This window comes from Alexandromys fortis, unplaced genomic scaffold (genome assembly GCF_014885135.2).
Source record: "Alexandromys fortis isolate MF-2015 unplaced genomic scaffold, M_Fortis_MF-2015_v1.1 scaffold_0, whole genome shotgun sequence".
Classification (NCBI taxonomy): domain Eukaryota; kingdom Metazoa; phylum Chordata; class Mammalia; order Rodentia; family Cricetidae; genus Alexandromys; species Alexandromys fortis.
The window spans coordinates 29,314,471-29,338,073 of NW_026067949.1; positions in this window are offsets into that span (position 1 = coordinate 29,314,471).

Below are 23,603 nucleotides of genomic sequence, written 5' to 3' on the forward strand. Positions count from 1 at the left end.
AGCTAGAAAATTTACAAACTGCATTGGATCATGGAACTGTGAGCCCAGGAACCATATGAATAAGTGAGATTTAGAATGGTATGTTAGCCTTAATACAGGAATGAGCAGAAGCCTTGAAAAAAAAATACAAATAGCTTTCTCATTGCAAATGAAACGGGACTGGACAATTTTACACTTGAAAAACAGCCCAGCAGGGGTCAGCATGAACACACTTTCCATAGTGTCACCAACAGTCACCCATCAAAGCTGGGCATCTATTTGCCCTTCTACTGGGTGAGCGACATAGGAGAGTGGCAAGTGGGTATATCGCAGATTTAATTACAAATTGCGTTATCATACTTTTAGACTTTTAGTATTGAAATGATGTATTAAAATATGTTGTAAAATGTACTAGAAAGATGACTTAGTAACTGAGCCATGGCCAGAAGATCTCGGGTGTCATACTGTGTATCAGGTTCCTTAGGAACTCACATCCTATGTTAGGACATTGGGGCCCAAGGCCTTACAGTCCCATTGATACTTCTGTCTCTTTGGTTCAGGGAACAAGTCCTGGCACCCTGTGATAAGATAGTATTGGTCCAGCCCTGTGAGTCTCCAACGTTAGTTGGAAGCAAGGCTCCTTCGTTAGCTTTCGAGACGCTTTTCCTGGTGTGCTGGTGGGCACCCGAGTTGTTGGCGAGGGCTTTGAGGGGAGGTCTTGCAGGGTGGCATTATAGAAGCCCTGTTCCAGGACATGTGTGTCTTTAGGATGCATTTTTTTCTTTTTCAGAATTAAATATGTTGTTGATTACTGAAAGCCATCGCATTAGCTTCTACGAGTGAATAACGAATCAGGGCCATACCATCGACTAAGCACACTGGCCAACTCACTGGTTAGTGAGCGCTATGGTGATACGGGCCGGTTGTGCGCCTGTTGAAATTTAACTCCCACCTCAGGCATTCTGGGGATGAAATCTTAGTTCTCTGATGCTTAGAAGTTGGGGTTTTGGGAAGTGGTTAGTATGAGGTGGTAGAGTCACTAGGTGGGGTGTGGTTCAGTCCTGGTGGCTGCAGAAGAGACACGCTCACACATGGACTCGCTAGTCTCTGCTGTGTGGTGGTCCGTGCTGTCCGTGGACTCTATTAGCAAGGAGGTCATCACTCCATGTGTCCCTTAGACCTTGCACCTTCAGGACCCTGAGCCACAATAAAGCCTTTGAAAAAATATTTTGCCTCAAGTATTTTATTATAATAGTGAAATATGTACTAATACAACCAGTTATTGAATAAAAGACCCAAATAGGCAATCTTTTAATTGTGTTCTTTATACATACTTATCTTTGCTTTCTATTATATAAGTACATGTATATAATATATGTATAATAATATTAGGTATAATAAATTATGTATATATAATATAGTATATATTAACTATTTAAAAACTGTGTTATGAAACTATTATGAAATAAAATTTCTGGTTTATTATGCTGATGCCAGATTTTATCCAGCATGTATGTTTCCTTTAAATTCCCTATCTTTACATCTTCATTTCTAATATCTTCCTGGTTCTCTTTGAATTTGTCCCTTTCCCTGGGTTTCAGTTGATCTTATCTCTTTGATAAAAATTTATTTCCCCCAAATATCAGCCCCTAATCTCCAATGTAAGTTCAAGTGAATTGAAGACAACAAATGGAATTTTACATAAAAGATTTAAATACAACCTGACTTATATAATGCATTAATTTTACTGAGCTTTCAAGTAATTTCAAACTTTAAATTTTTAGAGTATTAAAAAAGCAACACATTTAAAAATTGTATGTACAATAAATCTGACCTCTGGTTTTTCTTAGCTCATTGAGTTCAATGAAAATATTAACTAGTATTTTTCAAACTTTTGACAAAAATACCTGCCAGTCACATCAGAGACGCCTTCTTGGGCTTCCCTCCCGAGCTTATTAAGAGTCTCTGGGTTATTTGTATTAGCCTGACCTAGGTTATCATTGCTGTGATGGACACCATGACCAAAGCAACTTGGGACGGATAGGGTTTCTCTGGCTTACACTTCCACATCACTGTTCATCATCAAAGGAAGTCAGACAGGAACTCAAATAGGGCAGGAACCTGGAGGCAGGAACTGAGGCAGAGGTTGTAGAGGAGTGTGGCTTACTGGCTTGCTCCACTGGCCCGCTTTCTTATAGAACCCAGGACCACCAACACAGGGACAGCACCACCCAAGATCCCCCAGCCATCACTAACAGAGAAAATGCCTTACAGCTGGATCTTATGGGGACATTTTCTCAATTGAGGTTCCCTCCTTTCAGATGACTCTAGCTTGTGTTAAGTTGACATAAAACTAGCCAGTACACACAAGCAGGTTTGCAAATATAGGCCTAAGACCAGGCTTTGATAACCCCACAATCAGAATGGCACAGACCCAATGTATTTTCATAGAACTTTCTAAACAGAAAACGCTGCACTAACCTACAAACCTCTGAGTGCATTCGACTATTTATCTCAACACAGAAATATGCACAGCACTGAAAGTTGGGTATATTTAATCTTTTTCTGCATGTATATCTAAAACACATAGCTAATTATAAGCTATACATTTAGATCATCGCTAAAAGAGGATAAAAAAGAATGCTAATTTTATTTCTCTTCCGCAGAGGTCAGCACTTTCTTGTTTTTAGTGTCTGGATGATTTTGTTGTTGTTGAGAAGACAGATTTCCTCACTGGCTTACATTGTAGAGATCTGTGTTCAGCGTGCATAACTGAAAGCTGGAGTATAACTAGGGCATGAGGCCCTGTGGGTGTGTCTGAACAGTCATGGTCACCGTGCTAAAGGGAGCTGAAAGTTACCTGGGTGACCCAGGCTTGCGATGACTCTAGAAGAAAAGTCTAGAGGAGGCAAAGCGATATCTGAACGTGACTGGAATTTCCTCAGACCCCCACAGAAAAGCTTGACCTTCTACTTCAAAAGATACCAGTGATCCCCAAACTGTCCGAAATGAACTCGCCTCATTCCCTTACGAAAATGAAGGATTTCCCCTCTTTCTTTCAAAGCCCAGTGTAGTTTCCCACCACCCAAAATGTCTCAGTGGTGCAAGGTAGATTCTAGAGAAAGAGCCACAGGTAATCCCAACCCGAGCGAGACAACATTCGTGAGCTTGGCTGGGTTAATAGCGCTCTAAGAAATGTTTGATGGAAATGACATTTCTTTTTAACATTCCTTTGTTCAAGTTTGGCTTTTCTCCTTTGACTAGCCAATGGTGACGAGGTACCATAAAATGACAGGGAAGTTTGAAAACCAAAGTTGTAATTGTTCACAGCAGGACCTCTCTCTCCTGGACTAGCTGAGGCCACGATGGGAGGGAATTCTAGGGGCTGGATTTCCTAGGGGAGCTCCAGGCCTGTGACCCAGAATTTCCCTGGGAAATATATGAGAGGCGCCACTAGATGGCAATGTTGCTTAGGAAATGAGAGGCACACACTTGCTGTAGGCGATGGTTCAAACCGAGAAAGAAGTAGAAAGCCCTCAGAGTTTATCTGCAACTTCATTATTGGATTAATAGCTCACTATAAATGTGGACAATAGCTTATATTGAGAGTGAATGTTCAATATAAAATTGCATGTCAGAAAATTAACTGTGATCAACTATGCCATAACACCTGATAAAGGATTTATGATAAAGGATTCCCTTAAGGCTCAAAACCAAATTTAGAAGCTCTAGGGGGAAGGGTGGGGTAAATTTTTTTTTTATTTTGAAATTCAATATAACACCTCATTGTGTCGATCTAGAGTTCTTACTGGGAGATGCAATGCCATGGAATATTTGGGACATCAATTTTTGCTCTTACTGCTCAGGCAGAAGCCCTGAGCTGATTCTCAGCACACACGCCATGGCTCACTATTGCTCCAGGGGATCTGACGCCCTCTTCCGTCCTCCAAAGACATCTGCACATACATGGTGCCCGAGAACTCAGACAGGTACACGGACAGAGAGGGGCGCACGCAGTCTCTTGGCTTTAGGGCTACTTTTCTTGCCTTCCTGTATGAGTGAGAACACGTGACATCTGTCTGCATCTAGGTTACCATCAAGTTGTCTGGTGCCGTTCCTTTACCTGAAAATCCCCTTTCTCTTTATAGCTGAGTAGAACCCCACTGAGCATAGGGATGGTTTCGTTATCCGCTCATCAGCTGATGGACATCTAGGCTGTCTCCATGTCACAGCCGCTGTGACTAGGGTAGCAGTGAGCATGACTGAGCGCGTGTCTGTAGTAGGATGTGGAGTCCTTTGGGACTATGCCACCAGTCGAGCTGGGTCATGAAGGAGACCTACTTCCGGTTTCCTGAGGGACTATCACTCTGATTTCCACAGCGGCGCTCTAAGATTGCGCTCTCACAAGAGAGTGAGAGGGTGCGCCACACCCCACACCCACCCCACCCCCCCCTCCCCATTCCCCACCACACTCCCATCTCTATCCCCACCCCCATCCCCTCCCACTCCCACCCCCACCCCTGTCCCACAGCCTCCACAACACTTATCTTTTGTCGTGCTAAGGTGCTAAGCCCTTCTGACTGAGGTAAGGCGAAACCTAAAAGTCATTGTGTTCCCTGATGGTTAAGGATGGTGAACATTTACAAAAATATCTCTCAGCCACCATATTCGTTCTTCTGACACCCTCTGTTCAATTCCATGGCCCTTACTGTAATTGAGTTTTCTTAGTGTTCCATGGTTTTCAGTTCAGAATTTTCTGTCAGGGGCAGAGCTTGGCTGACAGAAGCTGTAGTTCCCTATGGAAAAATAAGCACAGGGTCAAGCCAGCCAACATGGAGCATGGGGGGCTTGTGAGCCCAGACCCCTGAAGAGCTGTCAATATCTGATAGCTTCCAGGGGAGGGGAAATCAGTTTTCCTTAGGGGTGTGGCTCTGCTAGATTGATCGCCATCAAGTGGATGGCCTCCCACCCGTGAGTATGTGAGCAGCGCAAACTAGACTCCATAGATGGTTAGAAGACACACACTTGGGATGTGGGGAGAAAATAGAGTGATGTGGGAGTCCCCTCTGTATGCTGGTGTGATTACCATTAATGAATAAAGAAACTGCTTTGGACCTACAGCAAGGCAGAACTTGGGTAGGCGGGGAAAGCTGCACTGAATGCTGGGAGAAGGAAGGGCGGAGTCAGAGAGGGAGAAGGAAGGGCGGAGTCAGAGATGCCATGGAGCCCACGGGAGATAGACGTGCTGAAACTTTGCTGGTAGGCCACAACCTCGTGGTGATATACAGATTAATAGAAATGGGTTAAATTAATATGTAAGGGTTAGCCAATAAGAAGCTAGAGCTAATGGGCCAAGCAGTGATTTAAATAATATGACTTCTGTGTGATTATTTCAGGTCTAAGCTAGCCGGGAACCAACAAGAAGCCTGCTGTTACAATGGAGACTAGATCTGGGAGGAGTTAGGGGCAGGAGTTGGGGTAAATATAATCAAAATACATTGTTTGCTTGTATAAGTTCTCAAAGTATTACTAAAAACCTTATATTAAAGAAGTCTTACTGAAAACAAACAAATCCCAGCAAACCAAATCAAAGTTGCCTTCCCCGAGCTGCTTAGGAACACAGCTGACGGAAATTGGGAATCAGGTTCCTTGTTGAAGAGAAGCTGCAGCCGCAGAGGGAGAGCTGTGGTAGTGTTTGTTATTGAGACAGACCTCGGGACCACGCTGGGAACCCGTTTCCCCTGGAACTGCACAGGGCCCAAGGACCTAGTGAGAACCCCGGGGAGAGGAGGAGGCTTCTGGACCAGTTTAAATGGTGTCCTCAAAGTTCTAGAAAAGTCTTTTCTAAAAGACACCCCCACGCCAATGCACCCCTGTGCCCACATCCCCATGAAGCCATTTTTCTCAAACTGGGCTTCTTTATGCTTGGCTTTCTTCCTTTTGGGGGGGGGGTGGTCTTTAGGAAAAGAGTAACAAACCAGCATTTGAATTCAAGTGAGGTAATTTAAGCAATTGCTTTAGAGGCCAATAACTCACTAACATTTTAGCGCAGTATCAGGAAACAATGGAAGGACTTTAGATTGAGCCTTATCACCATCTTAAGGGAGGTCGGGAATGTGTTCTCCAAGCTCTGGATGCACTGCGTTGCCTGCAAACCAGCTCAGCTCAGCCCGGGGAGGGGGGGGTCCCCGCTTGATTTGTGTCTGCTCATTAAGTCTTGTTGGAAACAGAATCAAACCCAAGAACTGACTTTCTCATCCCAGAAACAACATGTTATCAGTAACTTATCTCTATTGTCTCCAGACTGAAGGGTGGCGTGCGTGAGAAACGGGGATGATCGCCAGTTCCTGTGTCTGGTGACACGGCTGCGGGCACGGACCCCACCAGTCCTCGGCCACCTTACTCCTGGGGGTGTTCCGGGTCCCACCCTGACCACTGAGCTGAACTGTCCATCTGACGTACAGATGCCATTACTGGCTGCTCTAAAAACAGCATGCTTGACCTTTCAAGGGAGCCGTAAATAAAATTGAGCAGGAATTCAGCAGCCAGAGGCTGTCTTGTTTGAGTAAAATATCTTCACCATTCTTATTGAAAGGGAACATCTTGCATGGGAAAGACAGTTACTGACAGATAAAGGAAGCCTGCTGATTGCTGGGGCAGCTCTGCTGGGCGCTCCTTGGCTGGGTTCTGAAATGCCTGTCTTTTTGACTTTATGTTGGAGAGCTAAAATCAGCCTTAACGTTAGCACTCTGTAGCCCCTGAAAACCAAGGAGTGCTCAGATTTTGCCTCCAGGGGCCCAGCTAAGCCTCCTCTCGGTTAAGATCCCCTTTCCCAGACAATTAAAGACATTTAAATATATTCACTAATTTCTAAATATCCACCGATGGCAGTATAGTCACGGGAACCCTACCTCTGCACAGACCCAAGATCTGTGCACGATGCCAGCTGCTGGGTCACCAGCAGGATCCATGCACAAAGTCAGCCACTGGACTGCCAGCAGGCCTCTGTTTTGATTTTTAACATTAGAAAAAAGAGGGGTTGGAGAGAGGGCTCAGCTGTTAGGGGCACTGACTTCTCTTGCAGAGAGTCTGGGGTTCCAGTCTCAGCATGCACGGTGTCTTACAACTAACTGCCTGTAACTCCAGTTCCAGGGGATCAGGGGATTTCTTCTGGCTTCTATGAATACCAGGTGTGCAGTCAGTACACTTCCATACATGCAGGGAAAACACCCACACACATAAAAAAGATAGAATAAAGACCAGGACCAATCTTGGCCTTCCTGGTCAGACTTTAAGTGAACGAGGATGACTGCCACTCACATAAAACAAGTCTACTCACTGCTGTTTTCAAACAAGATAGACATAGTTTAGGGAGGGGAAAGCAGAATTTTGTTGTATTTTCTTAAGCTTTAAGACAGTAAAACAAACTCAGTCTGACTTACATTGACCAATTTTTTTTTCATCTTTTCGTTTTCTTCCCTTTTCTTCCTCCCTCCCTTCCTTCCTTCCTTCCTTCCTTCCTTCCTTCCTTCCTTCCAGGAAAGAGTAGTCCTGGCTGACCAGGAACTCACTATGAAGACCAGGCTAGACTCAAACTCACAGAGACCCATCTGCTTCTGCCTCCCAAATGCTCAGATAAAGGGCGTGTGCCTGATTTGCAAACAGGTGTTTGTGAGGCTGCACCTTAGTTTTTTTCCCTAAAGCATGTAAAATGGCATGCGTGGAGACAGGGCATGAATTCAGTCTGTTGGGCAAGTCCTTTATAGCAAGCTGTCCACGTGGGCTCTCCTTGCACCCTCCGTGGCCTTTCTCCAAAATTTCCCATAGGTGAGAGGCCTGCTTTCCATTGTCAGAAACTCCAGGCCACTGCCTCGGTGTCTTGTGTTCCATTTGTTTCTCTTACGTGTGCACGTGTAGTCCCAATCAGCAGATGCTGGGGCCCTGCCTGCTCCGTGACACCCCAGTGTCTCATAGTCCTGCCTGCAGTGTCAGCCCCAGTCCCAGGGCTCTGCTTGACTAGAGACCTTTGTGCTCTGAAGTCCCAGAGCCCTGAGGGAGGCACAGCAAACGCAGAGGAACAGGGACAGTGTGATGTTAAACAGAACACTCTCTGAGCTTTGTTGAGAGAAGACAGCTGGGCATGACTTCATTGCTTCCCCTCTTTCAGGGCTCTAAGAACAGCAGACCTCCTGGGCTCCCCAGGGAATGTGGGGTTCCAGGTAACTTAAGAGAATAGGGTGCATTGGGATGGAGATATTGCCTCTTCCCAGGGATGGTTCCTTCCCAACTTAGCCCCACTTTTCCAGGACCCATTCGAAGCAGGATGGGATTTGATCCATTCTTGGAAAACACAGAAACATACTGCCCTCCTCAGACCCTGACGTGACACCAGCTGGAGACTGAGTCTGGGTGGTTTTGCCTTGACTGGGAGAAGCGTCCTGGTAGAGAAGCTTGGGTTAAAAAGAGAAGGTTTAGAGTCTGGTCGGCCATGATTCTTGAAGCTTCCCATGCCTCTTGGAGTAGCTTCGGAGAGAAGTGCATGCCAACCGTAAAACCTCAGGTCAAATGTGGGGTACCACAATCCCTTCATGAGGATGACAAATGCAGATGTCACAGATTTAGGGGCATTTTGTTCTCAGGCAACCCTGAACAGAGGTTAGGTGTATGGAGGTTTGGATGAAAATGGCCACCACAGGCCCATAGGGAGTGGCACTATTAGAAGGCATGGTCTTGTTGGAGGAAAAGTGTTACAGGGAGGCTTTGAGGTTTCAGAAACTCAGTCCAGGCCCACTGCCCCTCTCTTCTTGCCGGATGTAGAGCTCACAGCCCCTCTCCAGCACCATGTTTGACTGCATGCAACCATCCCTCTCTCCATGACGACAACAGAACTAAAGCTCTGAACCTATAAGCCAGCCCCAATTAAGTGTTTTTCTTTATAAAAGTAGCCATGATCACGGTGTCTATTCACAGCAACAAAAAACCCTAACTAAGACAAAATCCCATGAGAATTACCCTCAGCCCCTCAAGACCTGCTCCAGTCCTGTGGGGACACGTTAAGCCATTCGTGATGGTGAATCTGCCAGCAGCAAGTGTTTTCCTGCAATGGGAACATTGGGAACATAGGAAGAGAGGGACACTTTAGTGTGCAGATCAAGAGGGCAGATAGGTTTTCCTACAAGATGCACTGAAAACATTTTTTGAAAAGTGATAAGAATTGTGCTTAAGGACCTAATAATTTTTTTTTTAAATGAGAAAGAGAGCAGACACTTGGTAGGCTGAGTAGCCTTCAACAGCCCAAAGGGAGTGTTTTGAATGTTTCACCACAGGGGAATGATAAATATTTGAAGTGATGCGCTTATTTATTTGATTTGATCATTATACAATATATGTGCATTAAAACATCAGACAGTACTCATAAATTTCAGTAATCATGCCAATTAACAAGAAAACAGATGGGGGCAGGAGAGACGGCTCTGCAGTTAAGAGTGCTTGCTGCTCTTGCCGAGGATTGGAGTTCAGTTCCCAGCACTCCCACTGCGGGGCTCAGAGCTACCTGCAGCTTCAGCTCCTGGGGAATCTAACACCGTCTTTGACCTCTGTAGGTAACTCCATGGACAGATACATAAACACAGATATAGGAATGCGTAAGTAAAAAAAAAATAAATATATTCTAAAAAATCAAACATCTGCCTCAGTAAAACATACCAGGACCATCGGGCTGTATGTTGTTTCCCTATTTTGAAATACTTTGCGTGGCTATAAGACAGGGAGAAAAGCTAAGAATGCCAAGGGAAGGAATCTCCACTTCTGTTTTGGTCATAATAAACTCACAAGCACTGGGAACAAAGATCCATGTACCGCTTCATTTAGTAATGAGACCGTTTTGAGATCCCCCATCATACATGAGTCATGCGACTGCTATAATTTCTGCTCTGCTCCGGCCCAGGGCACCATTCCTCCTCACACAGCCAGTTTTGACATAAAATGTCAGTATTTCCAAGCACACAATTTGGTCTAATCTAATGGAAGCCAAAAGCCGAAGGTGCGATCCCTTCCACTCTGCAGATGTAAAAGTCTAGCAAGATAGGGAATGGTCACAGCCCCTTCCCCCGTCTTCCTATTACTACAGATGACAGCAGAGTCTGGACCTTAGTCACAGTTTAATACTCTGCCTGGTAAATTCCTTCCCTGGCTGCTCTCACTTTTAGTAATTAAAAATTCAATTAACTTGAATATATGAACACAGGCAGCACACAAGCTTGGGTTTTATGGGGAGCCCAACTTGGAGAACTCCCAGGCAGCTCGTGGGCTCTCTTACCAGCACAAACCTGGAGGGGCTTGTTATCCAGCCTCCCCCTCTCTGGCTGCCATATGGCTCTCACAGTAACTTTAATCAGGACCAGGCTCAGCCTGACGTGGAGTAAGATCTGAAGGCTGAGACTGGAGCAGCTGGGGCCCACAGGCCAAGGGGAACTTGTTTAGAAACCATCACTTCCATTCTGGATTTCCAGCACACCTTAAAGGGAGCCTAGCTCATATCTTGGAACCTTGGAAACACTGTCTGACCTCGGGGGTTTCCTGTGAACCTGAATTTGGCTTGTAATTAGTTTAGGAAATGACAAACGCCTTTCTGGACAATGGTGTGCCTGGGTCTACGGTCGTTTGGCTTCAATAAGCGTTCGAAAATGGCTTTCCAGGAAATAGCAAGAAAGATCAATGAATGTCGTTACAGATCCAGTCAGTACGCGTCTTTTCCAGGGTTGATTTGAGCTGCATCACATCGCTGCAGCCACGGGGAAGTGTTAGGATGGAGAAAACTGCCAAGTAAGCGTCCTTAGCATGAATGATATGAAAAATGGGGCCCGGAGCTTCAGCAGGCTTCGCGGATGCTTGTGGTGAAGACCAGCACAGAGGCAGACGGGCTAGGTATGATGGCCGTCCCAGTCCAGCACTTCTCTTGGGAGGAGTGGGGTGTGTCTAGAGAGCAGCACCCATGGCCGGGGACAAGCTGGCTTCGCAGCCCTTGGTGGAAACAGACCTGCGACATTCACTTGTTGGGTACACAGAGAACTGGCTTAGAGACATCAAATCACCTCCTAGCTTTTGACTCAGGCCCCTCCATTTATTGTTTGTCCAATGGGGATAGAAAGGCCAGCCAGGCACACTTTATGTGAGACACCCAGGAGAATCATCACAGAAGGAGGGTGTATAGACCTTAGGGTATTAGAAGTCAGTGTTCTGATAAACCTGCCATGGCCTCTCTCTACCCAGATGAGTAAAGAAAGTATCTGTATTGACACAGAACTAGTGACATGCTTATAGCACCTTCTCAATCTTGTCATTTTGGGGACAGGACCAACCCTAATCCAGTTTACACCCACGGTTGAAACTTATGTTTGATCCAGTGTCTGAGAGAATAATTTCATAGTATTTTAAATCTCTTCTTTCCCTAACTCTTCCTCAAGACGGTACCCAAGTGAGTATGGTATGAGAATCACAAGTCTGTGTACCCATCTTTTGGTACCCAAGTGAGTACGGGATGGACATTACACATCTGTGTGCCCTTTGCTTGATACCCAAGTGAGTATAGGATGGGCATCTCGAGTCTGTGTGCTCATCATTTGGGATGCATAATCCAAGTTTCTGATATTTGACTAGCCTGGCTCTCTCTTTGAGGGTTCTGCTGGCATCTTGGCTGAGACTTATAGGATCTTAGTGTGTGGTCTCGTCTTTCTGGACAGGTCAGGGTTGAATGTCCTCCCCACCCTTCCTCCATCTTCTTTGCCATGGCCACAACACAGTCCAGTTCCTACTTGGCTGTCCACTCTAGACAAAGGAAAAGGAGGTATACTTGTTTTGTTCTAAGAGAGTGAGTGTCTTACAGGCCTATGGACTGTTTTCTTTTTTAACCCAACAGACAGAAAACTAGGCATCCGAGATGGAAAGCTGAACCCTAAAGGACTAAACATTCAACCCACTATCTTTCAAAGTCACCTTACACGGTCCTACACAGCCTGTAGGGTAAGGTGGCCTCCTGGCTGCTGTGCTCTCCTCACTCAGGGTAGGAAGACAGGTTCACCCGTGACCTTCTGTCTCCCAGTAGTGGCCTTTTCCTTGTTTTTCTCTGTTATCCTTCTAAGATAGATCTTTACTTGCCCTTCCATCCTACTTGGGCTTTCTCAGCCAAATCCCGTCCATCTCTCCTATGGTCTTTTTGAAAACTTGAGTTCTGGGCTTTGTGCATGCCAGACTGGGCTTGAATTCAGAGATGTGCCTGCCTCTGCCTCCCGAGTGCTGGAATTAAAGGCGTGCGCCACCACTCCTAGCCAGAACACATCTCTTAACAATAGGAGGTGCAGCGTTACTGGCCTGGGTGAGGGGACCACACTGCACAGGGCCCGGGTGCAGTTGCAGCCATATTTGTTCAGATAACCCACCAAGAGGATGCTCACAGGTTTTTGCTTATCTCTCCATCTGAGAACTTCATAGGGGCTTAGGCCCTTCACACTCAGCTGACCAAATTCCTGGAACCTTTTCTTTTATCTATTCAGAGAGTTTGGGCTTTTAAACCTGACATTCACTAAAGCTTATGGTTTTAGTCCAGAAAGACAAAGGGAAAGAAAGATGACTGTAATAGGCACTCAAGGACACTTTGATCTTAAAGCTGGAGCTGTTGTGAAAGGGACCCACAAACCTGCCACAGGCCCTGGAAACACATGGCAACAGCTGACTCTGTTATTCTTCTGTGATCGAGAGCAATGATCTCAGTTGCTCAATTACACTGGAGAAAGAAAAAGAAAAGATCTCTATTTACCACAATTTATGAAGCCCAAGATACTCAAATACAACTTACAGCCTTTGCTGTAAGAAACAGGGGTAACCACCACCCTGGGAATAAACACATATTGGGCTTAGCTCGGCTCTAGACATGATGTTTGGTGAAGAAACATTCCAACTCACGGTCTGGTTGCCACGGTTTCCATCAGCTGCCCTTGGGCTACTGTTGACGTCTGAGGAGAAACACTGTGCAGTTTTATGGGAAAAGTATTAAGAAGAAATCCACCCACATTATGAAGAAATGGGCTTGAAAACTTTCCACTTCACTGTATGACTTATATTTTTAGTTGTAGGAAAATATTTGCCTTCTTCATCATAGGCTCTGCGTGGGCCATCAGATGTTCTGAGGAAAAAGTCCTAAACAGACTCAGCTGTTGAATGTACATGAACATTGACCCTATCTCTGCCCCAGACACCATGTGCTATCTGTCTTTCCCCTCTCAACTCCTGTATCTAGGCCATGATTCTGAAGGGACTGATCGCTCTCCGTTTCCCGGGGAAGGAGACATGATGCTTCTGAGAGCAAGTCTCCCCTCTGCTTATCCTGGCTCCGATATCATGCTGGGGATCTGCTCATTCTTGATGAGAGTCCATTTCTCCAACACCAAGGAGCTGGTTGTATGTAGGGAGGCTTTCTGCTAGCCAGGGTCCAGGCCTCATGGAAAAGAGACAGTTTCTGCCTTTCTTCTTCTGAGTCATTCAGTCTTGGCTGATGCTACCCTGGAAGTATTTTTTAGAATATTTCCCAAAGTGTATCCATCGAGAAAAAATTCAGTAGAATGTTCCATAGTCAGATAACTCTGAGGACTGCTGGGAACCAAAACTTTGTTCTTGGAAAGCTTCTCTCCAAACCAGCAAGAAAAGCTTTGGGAAGATTCTCTGTAACGACGTGCATTTCCCTTTATCGTCCAGTTTTCCCGCTTGCTTAGAGGCTCCTTAAGAAAAGCCATTCTAAGTAATAACAATGCTTCTAGACACTGTAGGCAATTCTGTCATGCACTGGAGTAGAGCAAGGGGTGCAGGGTGTTCTGGCCTCTTAAGGACCTGTCTTGTGGAGCATGAGTTGTCCCTGAGCTCACAAAAGTGCCATTAGTGACTATAAACACTTTTCATATCAGGTCAGAGCTCTAGGGATACTGACCGGGCTGTGAATTTTGGCAACCTGGTGTGCTCAGAAATTATGGTGGTTTGAGAGAGAGGTCTCCAAGGGCAGTGGCACTACCAGGAGTTGTATCTTTGGAGGAGCGGGTGTGGCCTCGTTGGAGGAAGTTCGTCACTGTGGATGCAGGCTTTGGGGCCCAAGACACTGCCCTAGGGCAGGAAAGGAGGTCTGGGATAAAGTCAGTTTTATTAAATATAGAATAATACAGAAGCAAAAGTACATCTGCCATGTTTCCCAATGCCAACAAGGGGCCTTGGCTCAGAGTCAACACCGATTTTCACCATCTCCAGTTTCCGTCTCTCTCAATAGAGCACACCACTCCACTTGTCTGTCTTTCCCATCTCTCCTTCACATTTTTGTTCTTTGTAGTGGTGTCCAGGCCCACCGGGTACAGAGTTTGGCTGACTTTTAGTGCCACTGCCTGAGGTCCCAGATCAAGAGTTTTCAAACTCCCTTAACCTGCAAACCTTTTTAAAGTTTATTATTGCAACTGTATATATATAGTGTGTGTGTGTCTAGGCCAGAGATCAACTTTCTGGAGTCAGAACTTTGCTGAGAAAGGGTTCCTGTTATTGTTTCTTCTCCTTTTCATCCTCTAGACTAGTTGCCCTATAAGCTGCTGGCAGATTCTCGGGGTATTCCTGTATCACCTCCCATCACTACCCACTCACCTTTTTGTCTTAAATTAATACTTTATTTATTTATTTATTTATTTATTTATTTATTTATTTATTTATTTGGGTTTTTCAAGACAGGGTTTCACTCTGTAGCTTTGGCGCCTGTTCTGGTGGAACTAACTCTTGTAGACCAGGCTGGCCTTGAACTCACAGAGATCCGCCTGCTTCTGCCTCCCGAATGCTGGGATTAAAGGAGTGCACCACCACCACTTAGCAGAAATCCTGGACAGGTAATAATAGGGTGGAGGGAGATTCTGTTGATGTGGTGGCGTGGGAGGGAACTATGACAGTGGGGTGGAGTTGCGGGGGGTTGAGTTCTTCCCTATAGCGCTTCCCTAACCATTGTATCGACTTCACAGCTTGAAGATTTCCAGGTGAGTGAGAAAGGTCCCAAGGTTTCTTGCACACTGGACATTCTAGTTGTGAACGTTCTTATCTTGTGAGGATGCGGCCAAGAATGCATGGACCAGTCGGAGCTTATGGTTCTCACAGCACGGCTAACAACCAAGGAGAGAATTGCTAGGCAGTCTTAATGTAGCAGCCCTGCTAGACTTGGAGTGGGGGTGAGAGCAATCTTTTAAAGCTGGAAAAGACTGACAGCTCCTGCTTTGTCTTAAAAGCCAAAACCCAGTCCCTGCTGTCCGTATGTGGAACTGGGCTGAACTCTGCGAGTCAGGGAAACATCTGATGGTTTCTTTACTCTGCATCAATACAGACGGTCACTTTGACAATATGGTGTCTCACCCAGGAGATAAAAGTGCACATAAGTTTCCCCTGCACTGTTGATACTTTGGACTGAGCATCTGAGGTTTCCTGTACTAAGCTGCATCCGACGTTGCTGGGAGACACAGAGTTCGGCACAAAGCCACTCACTCATAAGTTGTTATTGTTTGGTCAAAAGTGAGACCCCAGTCCTCTGACACCCCTATATCCAAAGAGTCTGGAATGTAATGTTGAGCTGGAAGTGTCACTCCCAGCCTACCAAACGCTTCACGCTTGGACTCCAACTCCCAGCCTGCCACAGGGTATTTAGGGTCGCGTCTGGACAAGGAACACGTGGTGGTTTTGGTTTTGTGTGTGTGGTCTCTCTGTCTTTCCCTCACCATGCTCTCCCAGCCACCCGGGAGTGTGTCATCTATAAAACATGGGCATTTGATTTGCCTTAATTAATCTGGTTTGATTGGAGTTCTTTGCGCTGATGGAGAGGTTTTTCTTAACAGTTATGGCGACTGCGTCTATGGAGGATGTATGGCCGTGACCAGAAGGGGGGCATGTTTGCACATCCCAGCATCATGCTTAGTTGGACTCTCAGGAAAGAGTGATGCTGCAATGGCTGCCTAAGCAAAGAGCAAGCCTAGGAATGGAAGCTAGACATGGCCATCTCAGGGCAGCTGTCATGGGATCTCCAGGAGACAACCCAGACTGATCCAGACTTTTCTGGTCCCACTTGATTAAGGGTTGTAACAAGACATTCCTCTAAACTAGAGCTATAGGTTCACGGTAAAATCACTGGGTGTCCTCCCTCTGTACTGTTTGTAAGGGCAGCTGGTGTCCCCACAGGTCACAGTGCCTCAAGGGAAGGGCACCATGTACCTAGCATAACCCCCGGCACATAGTAGGTGCGTCTTTTCCTGGATATACTCTCCTTGCCCTTCTAAATCAATAGTCCATTCCAGCATCTCCTATCAAGTCTCTTCTTGTGGGGTAGCTATGCAACATTGCCTTTTCTTGAAAAGCTCTTTGAAGAAATGGCTAAGCACTTACATGCTTTGGCCTCAAGCTATTACCTTGTCTTACAAGATGGGAATTCCTTTCTGCCTACTTGGTGTTTTGTCCATAGACGCTGACTGCCAGGTTTTATTTACCATCTCTACCTAAAAATATGGGTCTTCAGAAGTCAGTTTCCCATCCCTGACAGAAGGCAAACTAATTAGAACTCTCTGGAGTGAGTTTTATGGGGGCAAAAATGCCTTTTTAGAGCAGCTCGGGGAACTGAGACTACCTTAAATAAGAGAGAAAAAGTGAGAGTGTCTCTTGGGCTTGCAAATGTTCGAATGAGGAAATCAACCGGAAACCCCACTCCCCCAAAGGCTTCAGAGGCAATGTGGAGACTCCTAGAGGAGTTGCGGGTGATCCTTCAGGACCCCGACAGGATGCACGTGGCACGCTTCATAGATCGGCGAAATGGGGCACCCTATAAATTTTGCTAACTAAAACACCCAAAGCATATCGACTATTTAGAGTCGGAAACCTGTGGGGCAAGTGAGAGAAACAGAGGCACAAACCAAGTTCAGCTTTCTAAGTTTTGGGGGCAGGGTAGGAGTTGCATTGCAGAAATCAGGTAATTCGGGGCTTTCTGTACGTGAGTCTAAGTGTCTTAGAATTACAGGCCTTACGCTGAACTGTCTGCCAACTAATTTTGGCTCCGCCACTAATAGTGTTTCCAGGTAATCACATTATCCACTTTGCTTTGCAATTTCGTCATCTAGTGAATGGACTTTATCTTAATACTTACCTTATAGTGTTTAGTTCGAGGTTAATCAATGCCCATAAAATTCTTAGTGTTCTCATATGGAGTGCTCAGAAATGTCCCCATTATTATCCTCGATGAGGCTTATGTGCTCTTTCATTTAAACTCTAATGGTTTCTTTAAAAAAATCATTTGTTTTTATTTTATGTGTTTGTGTGAGTGCCTCCACGTATGCATGTGTACCACATGCACACCAAGTGCCCTTGGAGGCCATAAGAAGGCAATGGATCCCTTGGAAATTGGAGTTATAGGTGGATCCTAGTTGCCATGTGGGTGTTGGGAACTGAACCCAGGACTTATCCAAGAACAGAGAGTGCTCTGAACCTTTTGTGGTTCTCAGCCTGTAGGCCCCAACACCTTTGGGGGTTGAACGACCCTTTCACAGGGGTCACATATAAGATATTCTGCATATAAGGCATTTATATTATGATCCATAACTAGTCAAAGACAGTTATGAAGCAGTAACAGCAATAATTTTGTGACAGGGGTCAGCAAAACATTCAGAACTGTATTAAAGGGTGAGGAAGATTGAGAACCACTACAAGCCATCACTCCAGCCCCAGACTCCAGCGACTGATTACATCAACTGAGCAGGATTTGTCATGGAATTGGGTCCCGGAGCTCTTGTGTGACCCATGTATACCACACACCCAGGAGACTGGTCCTGGAAATGAGCTACAAACACTGGAAGATTTTAGGAACAAGGCATTCACAAATAAGTCTGGGAAAGCTAATTACCTTTCTTTGCTGGAAAAGCCAGGGAACAGGCCATGTAAGAAGAATAAACCATTCTAAGAAAATGTCAGGATGGACCTTCACAGAACTTAGTTTCTGAGTATCTCAGGTGAAATGTCGCAACCCCCACTAGGTTCACACAGCAAACAAAAACACATCTGTCATCACAGAGTTGATTAGTCCAGGAGTCCCTCTCACCTTTCTTTGCAAATAAAAAGCTCCCCCAAAGCTACTTAGCACCACAATAGCCAGGAAATCTGTTTTTCACTTTTGATTGCTGATCGTCAGGACATAATTATGGCTCGAATGTTTCTAGGTCACACGTGGCTTTCCAATAAGAAAGATTTATGATCCAGATGAACAAAGGGCCAAATAGCAACTAACAGCTTCAATTGAATGGATGGAGAAGAAAGTGCAAGTTCTATTTACTCTCTGCCAAATCCTTTGAGTTTGGGGATGTGTATGGGCTACAGTTGCTTGAAATCAATTAGACAGATCAAGGCAACTAAGAGGAAATTAAACTTCAGACAAAAATGGATCTATGCCCTGGATCATTAAGTAACATATGAATATATGTGCATATAAATACATATTTAAAGTCACATTTGGGAAAGCTCTTCTACTATTGTCTATAGTTCTTGAGGGCTCAGATGTTCCCAGTGAGGCACACAACCATGGGCAAATGTTTTCCAGATAGAATGTACAGATTACTTTGAGCTGAAATGAGATTTAATATTCCCTTTATGTGTGTGTAATACTCTTAATATTCTTTCTTTTCTCATCTAAGGACTTCAAGCACAGTTAATTACTCATTTTTCATATGAGTGAAACAATTATGATTATTTAAATAGCATTTTTAAAATTTCTTTTATTTGTCTGCCTGGGTCTTTTGACAAGCACTGTTAAAGGCTTGTGCTGTAAGAAAGGAAAATAAGGATGATGGGGGGAAGGAGGGAGGAAGTAAGAGAGGGAGGGAAAGAAACAGATGTATGAGTTTTTTGAATACTCGTTCGCTATCTGGATAGGAATATAGGAACAATACTTTTTCATCTACAACATAAAATTATTGATGATATACATCCTTATCATAAAGTTACTATGAGATGCTAAGTTCAGCAGGGTATGTTGGAAAATTGAACTGAAATAAAGAGATTCAGCAGATCCCTAAAATTAGCGGAAATATCTTCAGAAAGAGAGTAGCTGTAAGGTTTATCATGCTTACTGTGTTGACAGTGGTTGGAGAAGCTCTGAGGTTGTGTGACAGTCTCAGCTCCAAATTCCCGGATGAGCATCATCTCAGCAATATCAGCAGAGATTCTCTATCTTCTGAGCACTTGGGCAGAGGCTTCAAAAACTCTGAAATGTTATGAAAGACTTCAATCTGTCTCTTCAGCTGGTGTTAAGATTCTGTCCTCATTCTCACCTGTCATTTCTCTAGCTGTCTTCTGATTCATCTATCCTTCCGGAACATTCTTATGCATACCTTAGCAAATATGAATGCAGATGAATCTTCTCACCCACACGCATGGAAAAAAAATAAAATTTGAATTTGAATAACAGAGGTCAAAGCTAGCATCTGACATAAACTGGTGGCTTTAAATAAACACCCAATACAGATTCCCAGTGTCCAGGAGCCTGGACTTCTCCAGTTACTCTACATCAGAAGGAAAAGTCAATGTTGGCTCAAGGCCAGGCTTCCGAGATACCTTTCCAAACTCACAAAAGACTTCCACAATAGCCCAAAATGGAGTATAACAAAGGTTTATTTATCTGGGGATAAACTCACAGAAAGAGTAGCCATCTACAGTCCTCTTTGTGCTCTGGGAATTGGAACCAAATCCAGCAGCCAAGAGGCCCACGCAAGCCTTTTATCTGCATTTATAGTACATGAGACCACACCCAAAGTGGGCCAATATCTTAAAGGCTATTGGCTGAAGGACTTCCCACAGCATAGTACACATGCAAAGAGAGCACCTTATTAGGGTTTTTCTTTTTTGTTGTGAAGAGACGCCATGACCATGGCAACTGTTATAAATTAAAACACTTAGCTGAGGTGATGGCTGGCTTACAGTTTCAGAGGTTCAGTCCACTATCATCCGGATGGGGAGGATGGTGGCATGCAGGCAGATGTGGTGCTAGAGCTGACAGCCCTACATCTTGACTCAGAGGCAAGAGGAAGTCGACTGACTGTCACACTGAGTGAAGCTTGAGAAAACAGAGACCTCAAAGCCCGCCCCCACAGTGACACACTTCCCTAGTAAGGCCACTTCTCCTAATAGTGCCACTTCCTGTGGGGCCATTTTATTTCAAACTACCACAGAGAGCTATCCCCATTCTTTCTCTTTCCCACTTTTCTCTTTACAAATGAGCAATCTTTTGATTTGATACACGATTATTAACAGTATGATTTGTTTTAATTGGCATTTTTAAACCTTTTTTCTTTTGCTATTAAACATTATATAGCAGGCTAGGCTTGTTTTACAGTTCTTTAATACTAGCATTTGGAAGGCAGATGCAGGCAGATCTCTGTGAGTTTGAGGCCAGCCTAGTCTACATAGTTTCAGGACAGCCAGGACTATGTAGTGAGACCCTGTCTCAAAAGAAAAGTAACCCCCCCCCAAAACTCAAAAAATATAATTAATAAATTGCATAGGTATATTTCTGAGACAGACTTGTTATATTTGCAAAATATTAATTTAATGTAATACTTTTAAATATTGTAGTCATATTTTTATCTCTCTTATTGTAAATTTTACTATACCACTTCTGTGCATATACCAAGGAAGTCTATATTCTACTACAGGGAAACTTGCTCATCCATTTTCCTCTATTCACAAGAAAAAGAAAATTAGCCTAGATGTCTATCACTTGATGAATAAATAGTCACAATGAGATTTGTACTCCATAATGTACTCCAATTCTGCCTACTTCTCCGGATAATGATAGAATTGCATCTGATTCTTTTTCACAGTTCAATGTTGATTATACACACCACATTTTAACTATTTAGCTCTTGTTGAGTACCTGGGCTGAGTCCACCTATGGATAGACTTGGATCCTAAAGAAAACTGCTTTGCTGAGATATAGTTAAAAATGAACTGGACTCATCTAAACCACATAATTTGACTCATTTGGGTACATGAGACTACCATCAAAAGTCAAGACAATGGACATGCCTATAAGACACCACAAGTTTCCTCATCCTGTGTAATCCTTTCCTCACACCCACCCTCTCAGGAAAATCCTTATTTGTTTTCTGTTACTGTGACCTTCTTTGCCCTCTCTAGAATTTTATATTAACAGAATTATAAAGTTGATACTGGGCTGTGGCTTCTTATACTCAGCATAGTGATTTGAGACTAAATGCATTATGCATACCAATAGTGAGTCTACTAGATTGCCGAATAGTTTTCCATTGTGTGGATATGATACAACTTAGTTTTTTGGTGGACATTTTCTTTCAGATCACACAGTGACTAAATGGTGAAAACCCCAAGAATTCATTTGCACGGTAGTATACCATTATTCATGACCTTAAGTATTCCAGTTGCTCCATATTCTTGTCAACATTTGGCATAGTCAGTCCTCCTCATACTAGGCATCACACAATGGTAACTTCCTCCTAGGGAAGTTTTCCACATAGCACGTCATGACTGAACCATCAGCGAATTACGAGTTTTATGAATTTCATTTTACATCTGGATGGTGGGGATTTCTTTAATTGGCTAATTCAGTACAAAAGTTGACTACAAACCTGAGACTAAGTATCTCTATTTTGTTTCTGGTCTTGGAGGGAAGACAGTATTTTACCAGGAAGTCTGATATCAGCTTTGAACTTTCGTAAATACATTTTAGAACTTTCCCCATGTTTCTAGTTTGAGAGCCTTTTTGGTTCAGAATGGATGTTCATGTTGGATTTTGTTGAGCTTGTTTTTTTTTTTTAATCTGCTGCTGAGACAATCCTATATTTCCCCTTTATTTATAAAAATATGAATTATATTGATGGCTTTGAATGTCAAACCAATCTTCATTCCCAGATTAAAAGAAACCCACTTGGTCATCTTGTATTATTTTTTCTCCATATAGTTTAGATTTCCTGAAGTTTTGTTTGGGATTTTTTTTTACCTCTATATTTATGAAAGATAGTTACAGTTAATTATTCTTTTATGGCTGGTTTTAGTAATACAGAAATGATGATCTCATAAACCAACTGAGAAACATCTCCTCTTCTTGGAGTTTCATGAAGAATTTGCATATCATTGAATTATTTTTAGGTAAACTCTTCATAGAAGGCATCTAGCCCTAGGGTTTTCCTATGAGAATATTTTCAAACTACAAATAAAAATAGTTAAGATCTCCTGGGTAAACTGGAAGGGGCTAGACGGGAGGGGATAGGGGACAGGAACATGAGGGATCTAGAAGGCAGAGTTGGGATAGGGACAGAAGGGGGGACAATGAAAGAGATTATCTTGATAAAGAGAGCCATTCTGAGATTAGGAAGAAGCCTGGCGCTAGGAAATTTCCAAGGGATCCACAAGGACAACCCCAGCTAAGACTCCTAGTAATAGCGGAGAGGATGCCTGAAGGGCTTTCCCCTTTAATAAGATTAGTGGCTATCCTAACTGTCACCATAGAACCTACATCCAGTAACTGATGGAAGTAGATGCAGTGACCCACAGCCAAGCACTGGGCTGAGCTCCTGGAGTCCAGCTGAAGACAGGGAAGAGGGATCATATGAGTAAGGGGGGGGGTCAAGATATTGATGAGGAAAACCACAGAGACAGCTGACCTGAGCTAGTGGGAGCTCACGGACTCTGGACTGACAGCTGGGGAACCTGCATGGGGCCAAACTAGGCCCTCTGAGTGTGGGTGACAGCTATGGGACTTGATCTGTTGGGGGTGGGGGCTCTGACAGTGGTAACGGGACGCATCCTGGGTATATGAATCGGGTTTTTGGAGCTCATTCCCTATGGTGGAATATCTTGCTCACCCTTGATAGGGCGAGGAGCTTGGTCCTGCCTCAACTTTGTTGGCTCCCCAAGAGAGGAGCCTTACCCCCTCTGAGGAGTGGATGGGGGTGGGAAGGGGTGAGGTGGGGAGGGTGGAAGAAGGAACTGGGGTTTGTATGTAAAATTAAAAAAAAATTTAAAGAAAAAATATATCCGGTATAGGATTATCTAAATTTCTTCCTATGTAGTGTTGGTGATTTATCTCAGATTTATCACATCTTGGTTGTTGAATTTATTGGCATAAAGTTGTCGATATCCCCTTATTATCCTCTGAATAGCTCTAAAATATTTACTGATAGAGCTACTCTCACTCGTCATAGATATAAACCATGTGTTCTCTTTCAATTTCTCATAAATCTAGCTATCCATTTACCCTGTTACTAAGCAATCCAGTAAGTTGCTTGGTAAATGGTCTGATTCTCTTGGGCTTTCTTGGGTGAACCACAGCTAGGGGAGGGCTGCTTTAGCACTCACTCCTCTGGTTTTTGGTTCTGGAACTCTAGCCCCTTCGATCTCCCAGACTTTGACTTTTGTCTGCTGGATTGAGGGAGACCCAGCCTTGTGCCTGGGCTCTGCGCTCTTCCCTCCATAACGAGAAGTTCTGGTCCTCCCACTTCATTGGTTTCTCATCTCTCAGGATTGCTGTCTGTCAGCCTGGGCTTGCTCTCTCAAGG